The sequence below is a fragment of the Pristiophorus japonicus genome, chromosome 7 (assembly GCF_044704955.1).
Source record: "Pristiophorus japonicus isolate sPriJap1 chromosome 7, sPriJap1.hap1, whole genome shotgun sequence".
In the NCBI taxonomy this organism is placed as follows: Eukaryota; Metazoa; Chordata; class Chondrichthyes; family Pristiophoridae; genus Pristiophorus; species Pristiophorus japonicus.
The window spans coordinates 216,245,176-216,265,755 of NC_091983.1; positions in this window are offsets into that span (position 1 = coordinate 216,245,176).

A 20,580-nucleotide genomic window follows, 5' to 3' on the forward strand; every position below is an offset into this window, starting at 1 on the left:
CATGCCGACTGAAGAGTAAATCAACTTTCAAAGCCTTAAGTAGAAATCCCCTGAGAGTACATAGCATGGAAGAAATGCAACAGGATGAAGAGATACACATCATCAGGAGCATAAGGATATCTAACAACGATTCCAAAAATATCATCATCCAAGTAGATGTTGCAGGAACCAGGATACCCATGGAAATTGACACTGGTGCATCCATGAGCGTAGTACTGGAATCGCAACATCTCGACAAATTGCCTAATTTCCCATTGAAGAAATCCAAGATAGAGCTACTCTGTAGAGAACATTCCTGTGATAGGTCATATTACCGTACCGGTGAAATACAAGAATCAATTTCAGGGTTTGCCTCTCTTAGTACTGGCAGGAGACAAGCCTGTCTTAGTAGGAAGAAATTGTTTGGGATCACTGAAGCTGAATTGGAGTGAGATTTCTCGTGTTGAAGGGAGATTTGCATCGAAGAATGATGTCATCAAGAATAATCCAAAGTTGTTCTGTGAAACAGGCAGCCCGATCCAAGGCTTCAAGGCGAGTGTCAGGGTACAGAAGGACGCTAGACCAGTTTACTGCAAGCCACGTCTCGTACCATATGCACTCAAGGAGAAAGTTGAGCAAGAACTCAAAAGACTAGAGACTGAGAACATTATCTCTAAGATAGATCTGTGTAATTGGGCTACACTCATTGTTATTGTACCTAAGTCCAATGGTAAGGTAAGTTTGTGTGGTGATTATAAAGTAACCGTAAACCAACTTCTGGAGGGTAATTTCCCTAATACATTGCCTAATGTAGATGATCTGACAGCAGTTAGATCTCACAAATGTTTACTTACAACTTGAACCTGATGAGGAATCCAAGTCGTGCTTGACTATAAATATTCATCTAGGCCTATATCAATTTACTAGGCTACCATTTGGAGTGTCTTCTGCCCTATATTTCAAGGGGTGATGAACCAGATTTTGCAAGGTATTGAAGGGATAGTATGTTATTTAGATTTCAGTACCAAACAGGCAAATCCATAATAACATATTGAATGAAATGCTCAAATGACTAGAGAAGCACAGAGTACGAGTGTCTGCTCGCAAGTGAGAGCTATTTCAAAACTCAGTGGAGTACTTAGGGCACAGAGCAGACAAAGATGGTTTACATCCAACCAAGAAAAAGCTGATGCAATCAGAAATGCACCCACTCCCAAGAATGCCGCTGAACTTCGATCATTTTGGGGTCTTTGAACTATTAGGGGAAGTTCCTACCGAAGTTGCTGCAGTGTTACATCCACTGAATGAGCTGTTGAAAAAACAGGTCCATTGTAAGTGGTCAGAAGAATGCTATGCAGCATTCAAGGAGTGTAAAAGCCAATTGGTAGAGAGCAGCAAGTTCGTTCACGATGACATATCTAAGGAGATCAAGTTTGCATGTGATGCCTCTCCATATGGAGTTGGGGCAGTGATCTCTCATGTATTACATAGTGGGGAGGAGAGACCAATTGCTTTTGCTTCACGTACTCTCAGTGCCAGTGAGCGTAATTATGTGCATATCGAAAGGGAAACTTTGGCATTAATTTTTGGGGTCAAGAAGTTCCACAAATAATTGTATGGTCGTAAGTTTACCCTCATTACGGATCATAAGCCCCTGACAGCAATCCTCCATCCAAAGTCCCCAGTTCCAACATTAGCTGCAGCCTGAATGCAGAGATGGGCTTTGATCTTGTCAGCATATACATATGATATTGAGTACAGACGATCAGCTGATCACAGTAATGCTGATACTATGTCAAGATTGCCTTCCCCATCACAAGTTACACCCGATACATTGATGAACTGCCAGTCACAGCAGAAGAGATTGGTAGAGCAACCAAACGTGACCCAGTTATGTCAAAGGTATATGATTACATCACAAATGGCTGGCCAAACCAGGTATCAGAAAAAGATATTAATCCATTCTTCCTTCATAGGAATGAATTGTCTGTGGATAAAGATTGTATCATGTGGGGTGCAAGAGTGGTTATACCAAATAAATTCAGGTCCAGATCTTCATGATCAGCACCTGGGAATGTGCTTGACCAAGAACTTTGCATGCAGTTACATATGGTGGCCAGAACTAGATAAAGATATAGAGTACATCGTTAGTCAGTGTACAACATGTCAATCGGTAAGCAAGAAATCACCATCAGTACCATTGCAGCCATGGAAATGGCCTGCAGGGTGTGGCAAAGGTTACATATCAATTTTGCTGGGCTAGAAGGACAGCAATTGTTCATTGTGATTGATAGCCACTCGAAGTAGGTTGAGTTGTTTCCAATGCAGAAACTATCAACAAGTAAAACATTAGACATTTTTCGAAGATTGTTTTCTTTATATGGCCTCCCAGAAGAAATTGTGTCTGATAATGGACCACAATTTTGTTAAGAAGAATTTAACAGTTCATGAGCAAAAATGATGCGAAACATAGCAAGGTTCCACCATACCACCCTGCTTCAAATGGTGCAGCAGAGCGCATAATACAAATGATAAAACGTGCCCTCATCAAACAAATGTTCGATCCAAATCCAAATAAACGACAGTTGTCTTTGGACTACAAATTGGCTAACTTTCTAATTATGTATCGTAATACTCCTATTACATCATCATCATGGGCAGTGCCTCGAAATCGAGGAAGACTTGCTTCCACACTAAAAGTGAGTTCTTAGGTGACTGAACAGTCCAATATGAGAATTACAATCTCTGTCAGAGTTGTTGAAGGAAAAGGTGGGTGGGGATTATGGTTTGCCGCACACTCCTTCCGCTGCCTGCACTTGCTTTCTGCATGCTCTTGGCGACGAGACTCGAGGTGTTCAGCGCCCTCCCAGATGCTCTTCCACCACTTAGGATGGTCTTTGGTCAGGGCTCCCAAGTGTCGGTGAGGATGTTGCATTTTATCAAGGAGGCTTTGAGGGTGTCCTTGAAATGTTTCCTCTGCCCACCTGGGACTCGCTTGCCATGTAGGAGTTCCGAGTAGAGCGCTTGCTTTGGGAGTCTTGTGTCAGGCATGTTCGAAGTATTTGACAGGCATGTCAGAGTGTTCGAAGATCGGGCCCTCAAATCTAGCACCAAGCTCATGGTCTACAGGGCTGTAGTGATATCCGCCCTCCTGTACTCAGAGACGTGGACCATATACAGTAGTTGTAATGCTTAGAATAACTCCACAAGACTGGGTTGTAAACTTAAACCATTGTGACCTTGGTCTGGTTACTATAACTCCAAAGTGAGGAAGCAACGTGGTGGCCTGCCTTTTATACCTGCTTGCACCAGGATACACACAGGTGACCCATAGGTCTCCCATGGGTGTGCCCTCTGGTGGCAAGTCTTACACACAAGTGAGGTTCACATACATAACAGTAGACACCTCAAGATCCTGCAAATCCCCTGGGAGGACAGATGCAACAACGTTAGTGTCCTCGATCAGGCCCACATCCCCAGCATCGAAGCACTGACCACACTCGACCAGTTCCGTTGGGTGGGCCACTTTGTTCCTCATACAACTACTGATAGAGCACCAGCAGAGTTGTTTCTCAAACGACAGCCATGAACCAGGTTCTCGTTGTTAAAACAAACTTAGCACAGTCAGTTGTAGGATCCGTTCCTCCCCAACGGTAAAAATTGGATTTTAAATATAAAAACTCAGAACTGCATTACAGCCTGCAAAAAGAGCTGGGCAGGAAAGGGTCAATTCAAACATTGCAGCCAAACCATCAGACATTATGAGAGACAATGATACAGGATATCTGCCATCAATCTTAACCCACACAGACAATGACATCAAAAGAGACATCCACACTTTCAAAGGTTTTCTGTCTGAAACGATACAGGGACAGTCACACATTCCTCAACTGTGGGGACCAAGGAAGGTTACACAGCAGGAGAGCTGACCATGCCCCTGTCTGGGCCAGGGAGTGGTAGTCAGAGACAATTAACACAGACAATGCCATTCAAACATTCGATGGTCCTGGCCATTGATAAAGTGCAACATCCCCACTGGCACCTGGGAGTCCCGGGCCCAAGACCACCCTAAGTGGAGCAAGTGCATCCGAGAGTGCGCTGGGCACTTCGAGTCTCAATGCCGAGAGTGTGCAGAAATCAAGCGCAGACAGCGGAAACAGCGTGCGGCAAATCAGTCCCACCCACCCCTTCCCTCAATGACTATCTGTCCCACCTGTGACAGGGACTGTGGCTCTCTTATTGGGCTGTTCAACCACCAAAGAACTCACTTCATGAGTGGAAGCAAGTCTTCCTCGATTCTGAGGGGCTGACTATGATGATGATGATGATGATGGAGGTCCCGGCCATTGCAGTGACACGATGATTCATCGAGAGATTGGACATCATCAGAGCACCAGAAGAGGGACATACACACCTTCATTGGTTTTCTGTCTGAAAAGATTCTGGGACATTCAAACATTCCTCAACCATCGATACCAAGGAAGGCTTTGCATTGTGTTGCACAGCAGGAGAGCTAATATCACAGGAGGGAACAGGAAATCTGTTTTGAGATCACAAGCTTGTTTTTGGAATAAAGAAGACCCATTTGTGAAGGCAAGAGAGCATTACAGGAACAGCATCGAAACAGCAACAGAAGCCAGCGCTGTGTCTTTGGGACACAAGCTGCAATGAAGAAAATGCCTACAGTCAACCTCAGAGGACAGTCGAGGAATTGGTGATTGTATGTTTGTTCCAGCCAAATCATAGAAGGGTTTTGTAATTGGGTCTGGGTAACTTTATGTGTCGCAGTCAAATCACGGACGGGTTTGACTGTGTCATATTGTGCCGATGCAAATGACCCTTTTGTAGGGGTTGTATTTTGGGGTTTGTTAATACAATATAAATTGTAGTGGCTTATACAGGGGAGGTAATTGTGCGTATGTTCAATAAAACGAACGAATCTTGGTTGAGTGAAAACCCTGTGCCATGTATATTTTGTTCTTATAAATCCTGACCTCAAAGAAATGTGTGTAACGGGGGTTAGGTATTTAGAAACCCTTACAAATAGAAGAGAAACAATTAAGACAAAAGGAGAATCATGATAGAGGTAGAGTAAGCGAGAGAAGTGTGAAATTAAAATCAGAAGGTGAGAGTGAAGAACCATCACCATAAATGGTTAAAGTGGTTACCAGGAAGAGTGCTGAAGATATGTGGTCCTCGCACATATTTGGTCAAGATGTTTGATCATGGACAGTGTTAGGTTTGTTCACATTGATCATATTTCATCGACAGATGTGGAAGGAGTTGAAAGTTGGAATGATTCAGAGTCAAGTACAAGAGAAAGTGAGAATTTAAGTATGAGTCCGAGTCAGGCAGACAAATAGTCTGAAGTTGTAGAGAATTCAAATGTAAATCAAGGTCATCCCTTGGAGAAAAACTTTCCTCAGGCTCAGCCAAGAATGAGTCTAAGTTCCACACCATGTTTGGAAAGTTCTGTTTGAGAGCAAAGGTAACCTCTTCAAAACAGAAAACCAGTGGTTAAGTTTGATTTGTAAATATTGCAAAATAAGTCCAAGGGCTAGACTTTCCTCTTCATTTTCTTAGAAACATAGAAACATAGAAAATAGGTGCAGGAGTAGGCCATTCGACCCTTCGAGCCTGCACCACCATTCAATATGATCATGGCTGATCATTCACCTCAGTACCCCTTTCCCACTTTCTCTCCATACCTCTTGATCCCTTTAGCAATAAGAGCCATATCTAACTCCCTCTTGAATATATCCAATGAACTGGCATCAATTACTCTCTGCGGTAGGGAATTCCACAGGTTAACAACTCTCTGAGTGAAGAAGTTTCTCCTCATCTCGGTCCTAAATGGCTTACCCCTTATCTTTAGACTGTGTCCCCTGGTTCTGGACTTCCCCAACATCAGGAACATTCTTCCCGCGAAACTTGTCCAGTATCATCAGAATTTTATATGTTTCTATAAGATCCCTTCTCATCATTCTAAACGCCAGTAAATACAGGCCCAGTCGATCCAATCTCTCCTCATATGTCAGTCCTGCCATACTAGGAATTAGTCTGGTGAACCTTCGCTGCATTCCCTCAATAGCAAGAACATCCTTCCTCAGATTAGGAGACCAAAACTGAACACAATATTCCAGATGAGGGAGTGCAGCGAAGGTTCACCAGACTGATTCCCGGGATGGCGGGACTGACCTATCAAGAAAGACTGGATCAACTGGGCTTGTATTCACTGGAGTTCAGAAGAATGAGAGGGGACCTCATAGAAACGTTTAAAATTCTGACGGGGTTAGACAGGTTAGATGCAGGAAGAATGTTCCCAATGTTGGGGAAGTCCAGAACCAGGGGACACAGTCTAAGGATAAGGGGGAAGCCATTTAGGACCGAGATGAGGAGGAATTTCTTCACCCAGAGAGTGGTGAACCTGTGGAATTCTCTACCACAGAAAGTTGTTGAGGCCAATTCACTAAATATATTCAAAAAGGAGTTAGATGAAGTCCTTACTACTAGGGGAATCAAGGGGTATGGTGAGAAAGCAGGAATGGGGTACTGAAGTTGCATGTTCAGCCATGAACTCATTGAATGGCGGTGCAGGCTAGAAGGGCCGAATGGCCTACTCCTGCACCTATTTTCTATTCTATGTTTCTATGTTTCACAAAGGCCCTGTGCAACTGCAGTAAGAGCTCCCTGCTCCTATACTCAAATCCCTTAACTATGAAGGCCAACATACCATTTTCCTTCTTCAATGCCTACTGTACCTGCATGCCAACTTTCAATGACTGATGTACCATGACACCCAGGTCTCATTGCACCTCCCCTTTTCCTAATCTGCCGCCATTTAGATAATAATCTGCCTTCGTGTTTTTGCCCCCAAAGTGGATAACCTCACATTTATCCACATTATATTGCATCTGCCATGCATTTGTCCACTCACCTAATCTGTCCAAGTCACCCTGCAGCCTCTTAGCGTCCTCCTCACAGCTCACACCGCCACCCAGCTTAGTGTCATCTGCAAACGTGGAGATATTACACTCAATTCCTTCATCTAAATCATTGATGTATATTGTAAATAGCTGGGGTACTAGCACTGAGTCCTGCGGCACCCCACTAGTCACTGCCTGCCATTCTGAAAAGGACCCGTTAATCCCGACTCTCTGCTTCCTGTCTGCCAACCAGTTCTCTATCCACGTCAGTACATCACCCCCAATACCATGTGCTTTAACTTTGCACACCAATCTCTTGTGTGGGACCTTGTCCAAAGCCTTTTGAAAGTCCAAATACACCACATCCACTGGTTCTCCCTTGTCCACTCTACTAGTTACATTCTCAAAAAATTCTAGAAGATTTGTCAAGTATGATTTCCCTTTCATAAATCCATGCTGACTTGGACCGATCCTGTCACTGCTTTCCAAATGCGCTGCTATTTCATCTTTAATAATTGATTCCAACATTTTTCCCACTACTGATGTCAGGCCAACTGGTCTATAATTCCCCGTTTTCTCTCCCTCCTTTTTTAAAAAGTAGTGTTACATTAGCTCCTCTCCAGTCCATAGGAGCTGATCCAGAGTCGATAGACGATAGAAAATGATCACCAATACATCCACTATTTCTAGGGCCACTTCCTTAACTAGTCTGGGATGCAGACTATCAGGCCCCAGGGATTTATTGGCCTTCAATCCCATCAATTTCCCTAACACAATTTCCCATCTAATAAGGATTTACTTCGGTTCCTCCTTTTCACTAGACCCTTGGTCCCCTAGTATTTCCGGAAGGTTATTTGTGTCTTCCTTCGTGAAGACAGAACCAAAGTACTTGTTCAATTGGTCTGCCATTTATTTGTTCCCCATTATAAATATGAATCCGACTGCAAGGGACCTACGTTTGTCTTCACTAATTTTTTTCTCTTCACATATCTATAGAAGCTTATGCAGTCAGTTTTTATGTTCCCAGCAAGCTTCCTCTCATACTCTATTTTCCCCCTCCTAATTAAACCCTTTGTCCTCCTCTGCTGGATTCTAAACTTCTCCCAGTCCCCAGGTTTGCTGCTTTTTCTGGCCAATTTATATGTCTCTTCCTTGGATTTAACATGATCCTTAATTTCCCTTGTTAGCCACAGTTGAGCCACCTTCCCCATTTTATTTTTACTCCAGGCAGGGATGTATAATTGTTGAAGTTCATCCATGTGATCTTTAAATGCCTGCCATTGCCTATCCACCATCACCCCTTTAAGTATCATTCGCCAGTCTATTCTAGCCAATTCACGTCTCATACCATCGATGTTACCTTTACTTAAGTTCAGGACCCTAGTCTCTGAATTAACTGTGTCACTCTCCATCTTAATAAAGAATTCTACCATATTATGGTCACTCTTCGCCAAGTGGCCTCGCACAATAAGATTGCTCATTAGTCCTTTCGCATTACACATCACCCAGTCTAGGATGGCCAGCCCTCTAGTTGGTTCCTCGACATATTGGCCTAGAAAACCATCCCTAATACACTCCAGGAAATCCTTCTCCACCGTATTGCTACCAGTTTGGTTAGCCGATTCTATATGTAGATTAAAGTCGCCCATGATAACTGCTGTACCTTCATTGCATGCATCCCTAATTTCTTGTTTGATGCTGTCCCCACCCTCACTACTACTGTTTGGTGGTCTGTACACAACTCCCACTGGCGTTTTCTGCCCTTTGGTATTCCACAGCTCCACCCATACAGATTCTACATCATCCAAGCTAATGTCCCTCCTCACTATTGCATTAATTTCCTCTTTAACCAGCATCGCTACCCCACCTCCTTTTCCTTTCTGTCTATCCTTCCTGGATGTTGAGTTCCCAGCCTTGGTCACCCTGGAGCCATGTCTCCGTGATGCCAATTATATCGTATTCGTTAATTGCTGCCTGCGCACTGAATTCGTCCACCTTATTACGAATACATAGAAACATAGAAACATAGAAAATAGGTGCAGGAGCAGGCCATTCAGCCCTTCTAGCCTGCACCGCCATTCAATGAGTTCATGGCTGAACATGAAACTTCAGTACCCCCTTCCTGCTTTCTCGCCATAACCCTTGATTCCCCTAGTAGTAAGGACTTCATCTAACTCCCTTTTGAATATATTTAGTGAATTGGCCTCAACTACTTTCTGTGGTAGAGAATTCCACAGGTTCACCACTCTCTGGGTGAAGAAGTTTCTCCTCATCTCGGTCCTAAATGGCTTACCCCTTATCCTCAGACTGTGACCCCTGGTTCTGGACTTCCCCAACATTGGGAACATTCTTTCTGCATCTAACCTGTCTAAACCCGTCAGAATTTTAAACGTTTCTATGAGGTCCCCTCTCATTCTTCTGAACTCCAGTGAATACAAGCCCAGTTGATCCAATCTTTCTTGATAGGTCAGTCCCGCCATCCCGGGAATCAGTCTGGTGAACCTTCGCTGCACTCCCTCAATAGCAAGAATGTCCTTCCTCAAGTTAGGAGACCAAAACTGTACACAATACTCCAGGTGTGGCCTCACCAAGGCCCTGTACAACTGTAGCAACACCTCCCTGCCCCTGTATTCAAATCCCCTCGCTATGAAGGCCAACATGCCATTTGCTTTCTTAACCGCCTGCTGTACCTGCATGCTAACCTTCAATGACTGATGTACCATGACACCCAGGTCTCGTTGCACCTTCCCTTTTCCTAATCTGTCACCATTCAGATAATAGTCTGTCTCTCTGTTTTTACCACCAAAGTGGATAACCTCACATTTATCCACATTATACTTCATCTGCCATGCATTTGCCCACTCACCTAACCTATCCAAGTCACTCTGCAGCCTAATAGCATCCTCCTCGCAGCTCACACTGCCACCCAACTTAGTATCATCCGCAAATTTGGAGATACTGCATTTAATCCCCTCGTCTAAATCATTAATGTACAATGTAAACAGCTGGGGCCCCAGCACAGAACCTTGCGGCACTCCACTAGTCACTGCCTGCCATTCTGAAAAGTACCCGTTTACTCCTACTCTTTGCTTCCTGTCTGACAACCAGTTCTCAATCCACGTCAGCACACTACCCCCAATCCCATGTGCTTTAACTTTGCACATTAATCTCTTGTGTGGGACCTTGTCGAAAGCCTTCTGAAAGTCCAAATATACCACATCAACTGGTTCTCCTTTGTCCACTTTACTGGAAACATCCTCAAAAAACTCCAGAAGATTTGTCAAGCATGATTTCCCTTTCACAAATCCATGCTGACTTGGACCTATCATGTCACCATTTTCCAGATGCACTGCTATGACATCCTTACTAATTGATTCCATCATTTTACCCACTACTGAGGTCAGGCTGACCGGTCTATAATTCCCTGTTTTCTCTCTCCCTCCTTTTTTAAAAAGTGGGGTTACATTGGCTACCCTCCACTCCATAGGAACTGATCCAGAGTCAATGGAATGTTGGAAAATGACTGTCAATGCATCCGCTATTTCCAAGGCCACCTCCTTAAGTACTCTAGGATGCAGTCCATCAGGCCCTGGGGATTTATCGGCCTTCAATCCCATCAATTTCCCCAACACAATTTCCCGACTAATAAAGATTTCCCTCAGTTCCCCCTCCTTACTAGACCCTCTGACCCCTTTTATATCCGGAAGGTTGTTTGTATCCTCCTTAGTGAATACCGAACCAAAGTACTTGTTCAATTGGTCTGCCATTTCTTTGTTCCCCGTTATGACTTCCCCTGATTCTGACTGCAGGGGACCTACGTTTGTCTTCACCAACCTTTTTCTCTTTACATACCTATAGAAACTTTTGCAATCCGCCTTAATGTTCCCTGCAAGCTTCTTCTCGTACTCCATTTTCCCTGCCCTAATCAAACCCTTTGTCCTCCTCGCATTGATGCACAGACCCTCCAGGCTTGACTTTTTAACACACTTTGCCCGTTTAGAATTTTGCTATAATGTGGCCCTTTTTGATTTTTGGCTTGGGTTTCTCTGCCCTCCACTTTCACTTTTCTTCTTTCTATCTTTTGCTTCTGCCCACATTCTACTTCCCTCTGTCTCCCTGCATAGCTTCCCATCTCCCTGCCATATTAGTTTAACCCCTCCCCAACAGCACTAGCAAACACTTCCCCTGGGACATAGGATCCGGTCCTACCCAGGTGCAGACCGTCCGGTTTGTACTGGTCCCACTTCCCACAGAACCGGTTCGAATGTCCCAGGAATTTGAATCCCTCCCTTCTGCACCACTCCTCAAGCCAGGTATTCATCTTAGCTATCCTGCAATTGCTACTCTGACTAGCACGTGGCACTGGTAGCAATCATCAGATTACTACCTTTGAGGTCCTAATTTTAATTTAACTTCTAGCTCCCTAAATTCAGCTTGTAGGACCTCATCCCGTTTTTTACCTATATCGTTGGTACCTATATGCATCATGACAACTGGCTGTTCACCCTCCCCCTCCAAAATGTCCTGCAGCCGCCCCGAGACATCCTTGACCCTTACACCAGGGAAGCAACATACCATCCTGGAGCCGCAGAAATGCCTATCTGTTCCCCTTACAATAAATCCCCTACCACTATAGCTCTCCCACTCTTTTTCCTGCCCTCCTGTGGAGCAGAGCCACCCACAGTGCCATGAACTTGGCTGTTGCTGCGCTCCCCTGATGAGTCATCCCCCCAAAAGTACCCAAAGCGGTGTATCTGTTTTGGAGGGGGCTGACCGCAGGGGACCCTTGCACTACCTTCCTTCCACTGCTCTTCCTGCTGGTCCCCATCCCCTATCTGTCTGTGTAACCTTTACCTGCGGTGAGACCAGCTCATTAAACGTGCTATTCACGACATCCTCAGCATCGTGGATGCTCCAGAGTGAATCCATCCGCAGCTCCAGTGCCGCAATGCGGTCTGTCTGGAGCTGCAGCAGGATACACTTCCCGCACATGTAGTCGTCAGGGACACTGGAAGCATCCCTGAGTTCCCACATAGCGCAGGAAGAGCATGACACGTGCCCTGACTTAACCCTTAGATTAACTTAATTTGGCAACAACAATGATAAAGGTTACCTACTGATAAAGGAAAAGAAAAAGAAAAACTACTCACCAATCACCAGCCAATCACTTATCCCCTTGGCTGTGACGTCACCCTTCGATTTCTTTCTACTTCTTTTTCCCTTCTCTCCCTGCTGCACCTGCACCAGCTGGCTGGTCCCCAACTGCTGTGCCTTTTATAGGCCTCCTCCTCCGACGCTGCTGTTCCCTCCTCGATCTCCCGCTGGCTGCTCCCCGATGGTTATCTCAGCGGTACAGCTCTATTTTGGTGGAAAACCACCGGGCGAAAGTTTTGGATCGACTGGGCCTGTATTCACTGGAGTTTAGAAGGATGAGAGGGGATCTCATAGAAACATATAAAATTCTGACGGGACTGGCTAGGTTAGATGCAGGAAGAATGTTCCCGTTGGGGAAGTCCAGAACCAGGGGACACAGTCTAAGGATAAGGGGTAAGCCATTTAAGACTGAGATGAGGAGAAACTTCTTCACTCAGAGAGTTGTTAACCTGTGGAATTCCCTGCCGCAGAGAGTTGTTGATGTCAGTTCATTGGATATATTGAAGAGGGAGCTAGATATGGCCCTTACGGCTAAAGGGATCAAGGGCTATGGAGAGAAAGCAGAAAAGGGATACTGAGGTGAATGATCAGCCATGATCTTATTGAATGGTGGTGCAGGCTCGAAGGGCCGAATGGCCTACTCCTGCACCTATTTTCTATGTTTCTATGTTTCTATGTTTCTATACTCATAATAAATGGTCAGACCGAGTACTGTGTGTAATGAGCAAGTGTGACCTTAGCTCCTTTATTATTGTTCCAGAGTGCAGGTACCTCGTGGGTGGCCTGCTTATATACTGTGCTCCCAAGGACTACTGGGATCCCTCGGGTAGGCCCTCTGGTGGACAGGTGTGATGCAGGGTCCAAGAGGTTAAATACTTAACATCATTCCCCCATGAAGTCAACAATACACTTATTTACAAGGTGAGACGATCTGGGGCTTTGCGCTCCCTTGTCGATCGTCTCGGTACAAATATTGGTGTGGTTGGGTTGGTCAGTTCTTCATTTGGCTGTTGGGCAGCTGGCCTTGCTGGGCTGCTGGGGATGATAAGTTCTGTTTCGTGGTCAACTGTGATGTCAGTTGCCATTCGTGTGTGTGTTGGAAGGTCAAAGTTGGTGGTGTCCTCTTCAGGTTGTTCATAGCTGTTGGTGAACCGCAGTTTAATTTGGTCCAAGTGTTTTCTGTGCATTTGTCCATTGGTCAGTTTGACCTGAAATACCCTACTCCGCTCTTTGGCTGTGACCGTGCCAGCGAGTCATTTGGGACCATGTCCATAATTGAGCACAAACACAGGATCATTGATTTCAATATCGCGTGACAAGTTTGCGCGGTTATGGTGCACACTTTGTTGATGCTGCTTGTCCTCCACGTGGTCATGTAGATCAGGGTGAACCAGAGAGAGCATTGTTTTAAGCGGCCTTTTCATAAGCAGCTCAGCTGGGGGAATCCCGGTGAGTGAGTGGGGTCTGGTGCGGTAGCTGAGCAGCACTCAGGACAACCGGGTCTGCAGGGAGCCTTTCGACACGTGGTTCAAGCTTTGCTTGATGGTCTGAACTGCCCGTTCTGCCTGGCCGTTGGATGCGGGCTTGAATGGCGCAGATGTGACATGTTTGATTCCGTTGCGGGTCATGAATTCTTTGAATTCAGCTCTGGTGAAGCACGGCCGATTGTCACTGACTAGTATATCAGGCAGGCCGAGCATTGCAAACATAGCTCGTAGACTTTCAATGGTGGCCGTGGACGTGCTTACAGACATTATTGCACATTCAATCTGTTATATATGTGGACTTGTATTTACTCTGTACAGCCACCAGAGGGCTCATTCCCCAGAGTCCCAAGCGATCCCATAATCCCTTGGGAGTACAGTTATTTGAGAAGGCTTCAAAGGTTGGAGAGGGACTCTGGAAACCTGCAATAAAAGACTAAGTTCACACTTTACTTTGAGCTCACAGTGTTCAGTCTGAATCTTTCTCCATACACGCGGCGAGATACAGATAGCGAACCCAAAGATGCAGAGAACAGTGGGCATCCTGGAGAAATTTTCGGAGGGAGATGATTTGGAAACTTTTGTGGAGCGACTCGACCAATACTTCGTGGCCAACGAGCTAGATGGGGAAGAGAGCGCTGCCAAACAAAGGCAATCCTCCTCACGGTCTGTGGGGCACCAAGGTATGGCCTCATGAAGAATCTGCTCACTCCAGCGAAACCCACGGAGAAATCATACAACGATTTGTGCATACTGGTCCGAGAGCATTTAAACCCTGTGATATATTCACAGAGCACAGCACACACAGCTTCCTAACATGGAAGGCAGCTCTCTCGGAAGTCCCCGGAAACTGCCTAGTTCTGTTTATTATTAACTTTGCACTTGCAGTACACAATACGTCCACATCCACAGTGTGGAGCTACAAACATTACAAGCTTACAGACATTACACTTCTCCCTCCTTAATGAAGAAGCCATCATAACAAACATCATACACAATCCTCATGTTTAAACATAATACAGGATATAAACTTATTTTTTTCCATATTTACAAATTTAACTTTACCACTTGTTTTCTGTTTCGAAGAGGATACCTTCGCTCTCGAACAGAACCTTCCAAACATGGTGTCGAATCTAAACTCATTCGAGGCTCATCCTGAGGAATGTTTTCCTCCACGGAATTTCCTTGATTTTCATTTGAACTCACTCTAACTTCTGGCTCTGATTTCCTGACTCGGACTCAGACTTTCATTCTGATTCTCTCCTGGATTTGTTTCCAGTACATTGGATTTAGGATTTGCTACTGGTGTATCAAAACTATCTGATGAGTCAGAAATAATTGAATCATTCCCAGCTTCAACTCCTTCCATGTCTATATGAACAAACCTAACACTGTCCATTATCAAACATTTTTACCAAATATGTGCGAGGACCACATATCTTCACCACTCTTCCTGGTAACCACTTTAACCATTTATGGTGATGGTTCTTCACTCTCACCTTCTCGTTTAATTTCACACTTCTCTCTTTTACTCTACCTTTATCAAGACCTGGCCACCATAAATAACTGCGTGCAAAACTCTTGATCAAGAGTTCTGGCAGTTCATCAATGTATGAAAAATAAAACACTTCTTCCCTATCGGGTGTAACTTGTGATGGGGAAGGCAATCTAGACATTGCATCAGCATTACTGTGATCAGCTGATTGTCTGTATTCAATATTATATGTATATGTATTTTCAGGTGCTGGTCATGGAGGTCTCCTAATAATTTGGACCTGAATTTATTTGGTATAACCACTCTTGCACCCCACATGATACAATCTTTATCGACTGATAATTCATTCCTACGAATGAAGAATGGATGTGTATCTTTGTCTGTTACCTGGTTTGGCCATCCATTTGCTATATAATCATACACCTTTGACATCACTGGGTCACGTTTGGTTGCTCTACCAATCTCTTCAGCTGCGACTGGCAGTTCATCAATGTATGAAAAATAAAACACTTCTTCCCTATCGGGTGTAACTTGTGATGGGGAAGGCAATCTAGACATTGCATCAGCATTACTGTGATCAGCTGATTGTCTGTATTCAATATTATATGTATATGCTCACAAAATCAAAGCCCATCTCTGCATTCGGGCTGCAGCTAATGTTGGAACTGGGGACTTTGGATGGAGGATTGCTGTTAGGGGCTTATGGCCCGTAACGATGGTAAACTTACGACCATACAAGTATTTGTGAAACTTCTTGACCCCAAAAATTAATGCCAAAGCTTCCCTTTCAATTTGCGCATAATTACTCTCACTGGCACTGAGAGTGCGTGAAGCAAAAGCAATTGGTCTCTCCTCCTCACTACTTAATACATGAGAGATTACTGCCCCAACTCCATATGAGGAGGCATCACATGCTAGCTTAATCTCCTTAGATATGTCATAGTGAACTAACATGGTGCTCTCTACCAATTTGCTTTTACACTCCTTGAATGCTGTATCGCATTCTTTTGATCACTTCCAATGGACCTGTTTTTTCAAAAGTTCATTCAGTGGATGTATACTGTAGCCAAATTTGGTAGGAACTTCCTATAATAGTTCAAAAGACCCAAGAATGAACGAAGTTCAGTGACATTCCTGGGAGTGGGTGCATTTCTAATTGCATCCAATTTTTCCATAGTTGGATGTAAACCATCTTTGTCTACTCTGTACCCTAAGTACTCCACTGAGTTTTTAAATAACTCACACTTATGAGCAGACACTTGTACTCTGTGCTTCTCTAGCCGTTTGAGGACTTCATTCAATATCTTATCATGAATTTGCCTATTTGGTGCTGAAATTAGTATGTCATCCAAATAACATACTACCCCTTCAATACCTTGCAAAATCTGGTTCATCACTCCTTGGAATATGGCTGGGGCGGAAGACACTCCAAACGGTAGTCTATTAAATTGATATAGGCCTAGATGAGTATTTATAGTCAAACGTGACTTGGACTCCTCATCTAGTTCAAGCTGTAAGTAGGCATTCGTAAGATCGAGTTTTGAGAAGATCTGACCACCTGTCAGTGTTGTGAACAAATCTTCTATATTCAGCAATGTATTGGGGACATTACCCTCTAGAACCTGGTTTACGGTTACTTTATAATCACCACACAATCTTACCTTACCATCAGACTTGGGTACAACAACAATGGGTGTAGCCCAATTACATTGATCTATCTTACAAATAATGTTCTCAGTCTCTAGTCTTTTGAGTTCTTGCTCAACTTTCTCCTTGAGTGCATATGGTACGGAACGTGGCTTGTAGTAAACCGATCTAGCGTCCTTCTGTACCCTGACACTCGCCTTGAAGCCTTGGATCGGACTGCCCGTTTCGCAGAACACCTTCGGAAACTTCTTGATAACCTCATCCATTGATGAAAATCTCGCTTCCACACAGAAAATCTTACTCCAATCCAGCTTCAGTGAGCTCAACCAATTTCTTCCTAGTAAGGCAGATATTAGAGGCAAGTTCTGAAATTGATCTTTATATTTCACCGAGTAGCTTCGCAGCTCTATCTTGGATTTCTCTAGTTGAAAATCATGCAATTTGTCGGGTATAGTGACTCCGCTACTACACTCACGGATGCACCCTTGTCAATTTCCATTGGTATCTTGAATCCCACAACATCTATGTAGATTTTGATGCTTTCCGAATCGCTGTCTGTTAACCTTGTGCTCCTGATGACATGTAACTCTAACATCTCCTCATCCTGTTGTTGTTCTTCCATGCTATGTAGTCTCTTTGGATTTCTACTCATAGCTTTGAAAACTGGTTTACCCTTCAGTCGGCATGCCTTCGCAAGATGCCCAGTCTTTCTGCAGAAGAAACACTCTGCCTTCATGTCTGGGCAACTTTGAGCAATGTGTTGTCCCAGGCACCTATAGCACGACTTCGATGCTCTGCTAGAATTTCCAGTTTCTGAAACTTTGGGTTCCCACCATCTTTTACTTTGAACTGCAGGTGATTTACCTCAGTTGACTGACGACTGTAATCATTATTTAATTCTTGGGAATATTGTTCGGCCATGTTCATCGACCTCGCTGTCTGACAAGCAATCTCAAAAGTCAAGTCATCCATCGTCAATAATTTCCTTCTGATCGCATCATTTTTCACCCCACAAACAAAACGATCCCGTAATGTTCGGTTTTGAAAGTTTCCAAAATTACAGTGCATCGACAGCTTTTTTAATGTAACGATGTAATCACTGATACTTTCATCAGTCTTTTGATTCCGAATAAGTGTGAGGTTGTCCACTTTGGGGGCAAAGACACAAAGGCAGAATATTATCTGAATGGTGGCAGATTAGGAAAAGGGAAGCTGCAGCGAGATCTGGGTGTCATGATTCATCAGTCATTGAAGGTTGACATGCAGGTACAGCGGGCGGTGAGAAAGGCGAATGATATGTTGGCCTTCGTAGCAAGGGAATTTGAGTGTAGGAGCAGGGAGGTCTAGCTGCAGTTGTACGGGGCCATGGTGAGGCCCCACCTGGAATATTGTGTTCAGTTTTGGTCTCCTAATCTGAGGAAAGACGTTCTTGCTGTTGGAGGAGTGCAGCGGAGGTACGCCAGACTGATTCCTGGGATGGCCGGACTGTCATATGAGGAGAGACTGGATCAACTGGGCCTGTATTCACTGGAGTTTAGGGGGATAAGAGGGGATCTCATGGAGACATATGAAATTCTGACGGGACTGACAAGTTAGATGTAGGAAGAATGTTCCCGATGTTGGGGAGGTCCGGAACTGGGGGACATGGTCTTAGGATAGTGGGTAGGCCATTTGGGACTGAGATGAGGAGGAACTTCTTCACTCAGGGAGTTGTTAACCTACGGAGTTCCCTACCGCAGAGAGTTGTTGATGCCAGTTCGTTAGATATATTCAAGAGAGCGTTAGATATGGCCCTTGCAGCTGAAGGGATCAAAGGGTATGGAGAAAAAGCAGGAATGGGGTACTGAAGGAATGATCAGCTATGATCTTATTGAATGGTGGTGCAGGCTCGAAGGGCCGAATGGTCTACTCCTGCACCTATTTTCTATGTTTCTATGTTTCTATGAATCCCGAAACGATAGCTTTCAGCAATTTCTAACGGTTTGGGTTTATAGTGCTGCCCCAGCTTCATTAAAATCTCTTTTAACGTTGTGTCCTTTGACTCGTCAGGCACCAAGCAGATTTACAAGAGTGTCATATAATGCTGGACCTGCCTCCGATAAGAAGATCGCTTTCTTACGTTCCAACACAACAAGGTTCTGGAATGCATTGTCTGGAACTTCGATTATGTTATTTGCAATGAAATACAATTCTAGCCGATCCACATATGCTTTAAAACGTTCCCGGTCATGTCTATATTCACCCAAATGTCCCAATACACCTGCCATTTTAATATCTAGCTGTTCACACCGTGTGCGGTATTTTACCTCGGATTTTGTAGCTTTTTCCAAAGACAGAAACTTCCAAAGTCTCTCTGTCGACTGGCTGAATCCTTCACCAACAAAAATTAAGCTTTAAATCATCCGAAAAATTCCATCTCAGTCACCAAATGTGATACATTCACAGAGCACAGCACACACAGCTTCCTAACATGGCAGGCAGCTCTCTTGGAAGTCTCCGGAAATTTGCTGGTTCTGTTTATTATTAACTCTGCACTTGCAGTACACAATATGTCCACATCCACAGTGTGGAGCTACAAACATTACAAGCTTACAGACATTACAAACCTGAAGGAAAGCGTTCTGATGACGAGGTACCGGTTCCACACCTACAAAAGATCTGAAGGTCAGGAAGTGGCGAGTTATGTCGCCGAGCTAGGACACTGTTAATTTGAAAGACATTTGGAGCACATGCTCAGAGACTTTTTCATACTTGACATTGGCCATGAAACCATACTTCGTAAACTTTTGACTGTAGAGACCCCAACCTTGAGTAAGGCCATAGCGATAACCCAGGTATTCATTGCCACCAGCGACAATACGAAGCAAATCTCTCAGCACACAAGTGCTGCTACAAGTACTGTGAACAAAGTGATATTGTTTTTGAATCATAACGTACAGAGCAGGTCACACATATCTGCAGTTACACGTCCGCAGATGTCTCAGAGTCCACCATCAAGGATGATGAATGCAAGGCCATTAACACCTTGTTGGCGCTGCAGGGGTGATCATCATTTCCATTCATGCCGATTCAAAGGATACGTTTGCAAGGGCTGTGGAACAATGGTACACCTCCAACGAGTGTGCAGGTGATCTGCTAAGCCTGTTAAACCTGCAAACTACCAGGTTGCAGAGGATGATCACGATGAAACAGAGCCTCAGATAGAGGAGGCAGAGGTATATGGGGTACACACATTCACCACGAATTGTCCCCTGATAATGCTGAATGTTGAACTAAATGGACTCCCAGTGTCAATGGAGCTGGACACGAGCACAAGCCAGTCTATCATGGGCAAAAAGACTTTTGAAAGATTGTGGTGCAACAAGGCCTCAAGGCCAGTCTTAACTCCAATTCGCACGAAACTAGGAACTTACACAAAAGAACTGATTCCTGTAATCGGCAGTGCTACCGTAAAGGTCTCCTATGATGGAGCAGTGCACAAGCTACCACTCTGGGTGGTATCGGGCGATGGTCCCACGCTGCTCGGCAGGAGCTGGCTGGGAAAGATACGCTGGAACTGGGACGACATCCGAGTGCTATCGCCCGCTGACAACACTTTGTCTGCCCAGGTCTTAAACAAATTTCCTTTGCTGTTCGAACCAAGTATCGGGAAATTCCAAGGAGCAAAAGTGCAGATCCACCTAATTCCGGGGGCGTGACCCATCCATCACAAGGCGAGAGCAGTAATGTACATGATGAGAGAAAGGTTAGAGATCGAGCTAGACTGGCTACAAAGAGAGGGCATCATTTCACCGATCGAGTTCAGCGAGTGGGACAGTCCTATTGTCCCAGTCCTCTAGGGAGACAGCACTGTCAGAATCTATGGCGATTACAAAGTAACTATCAATCGTTTCTC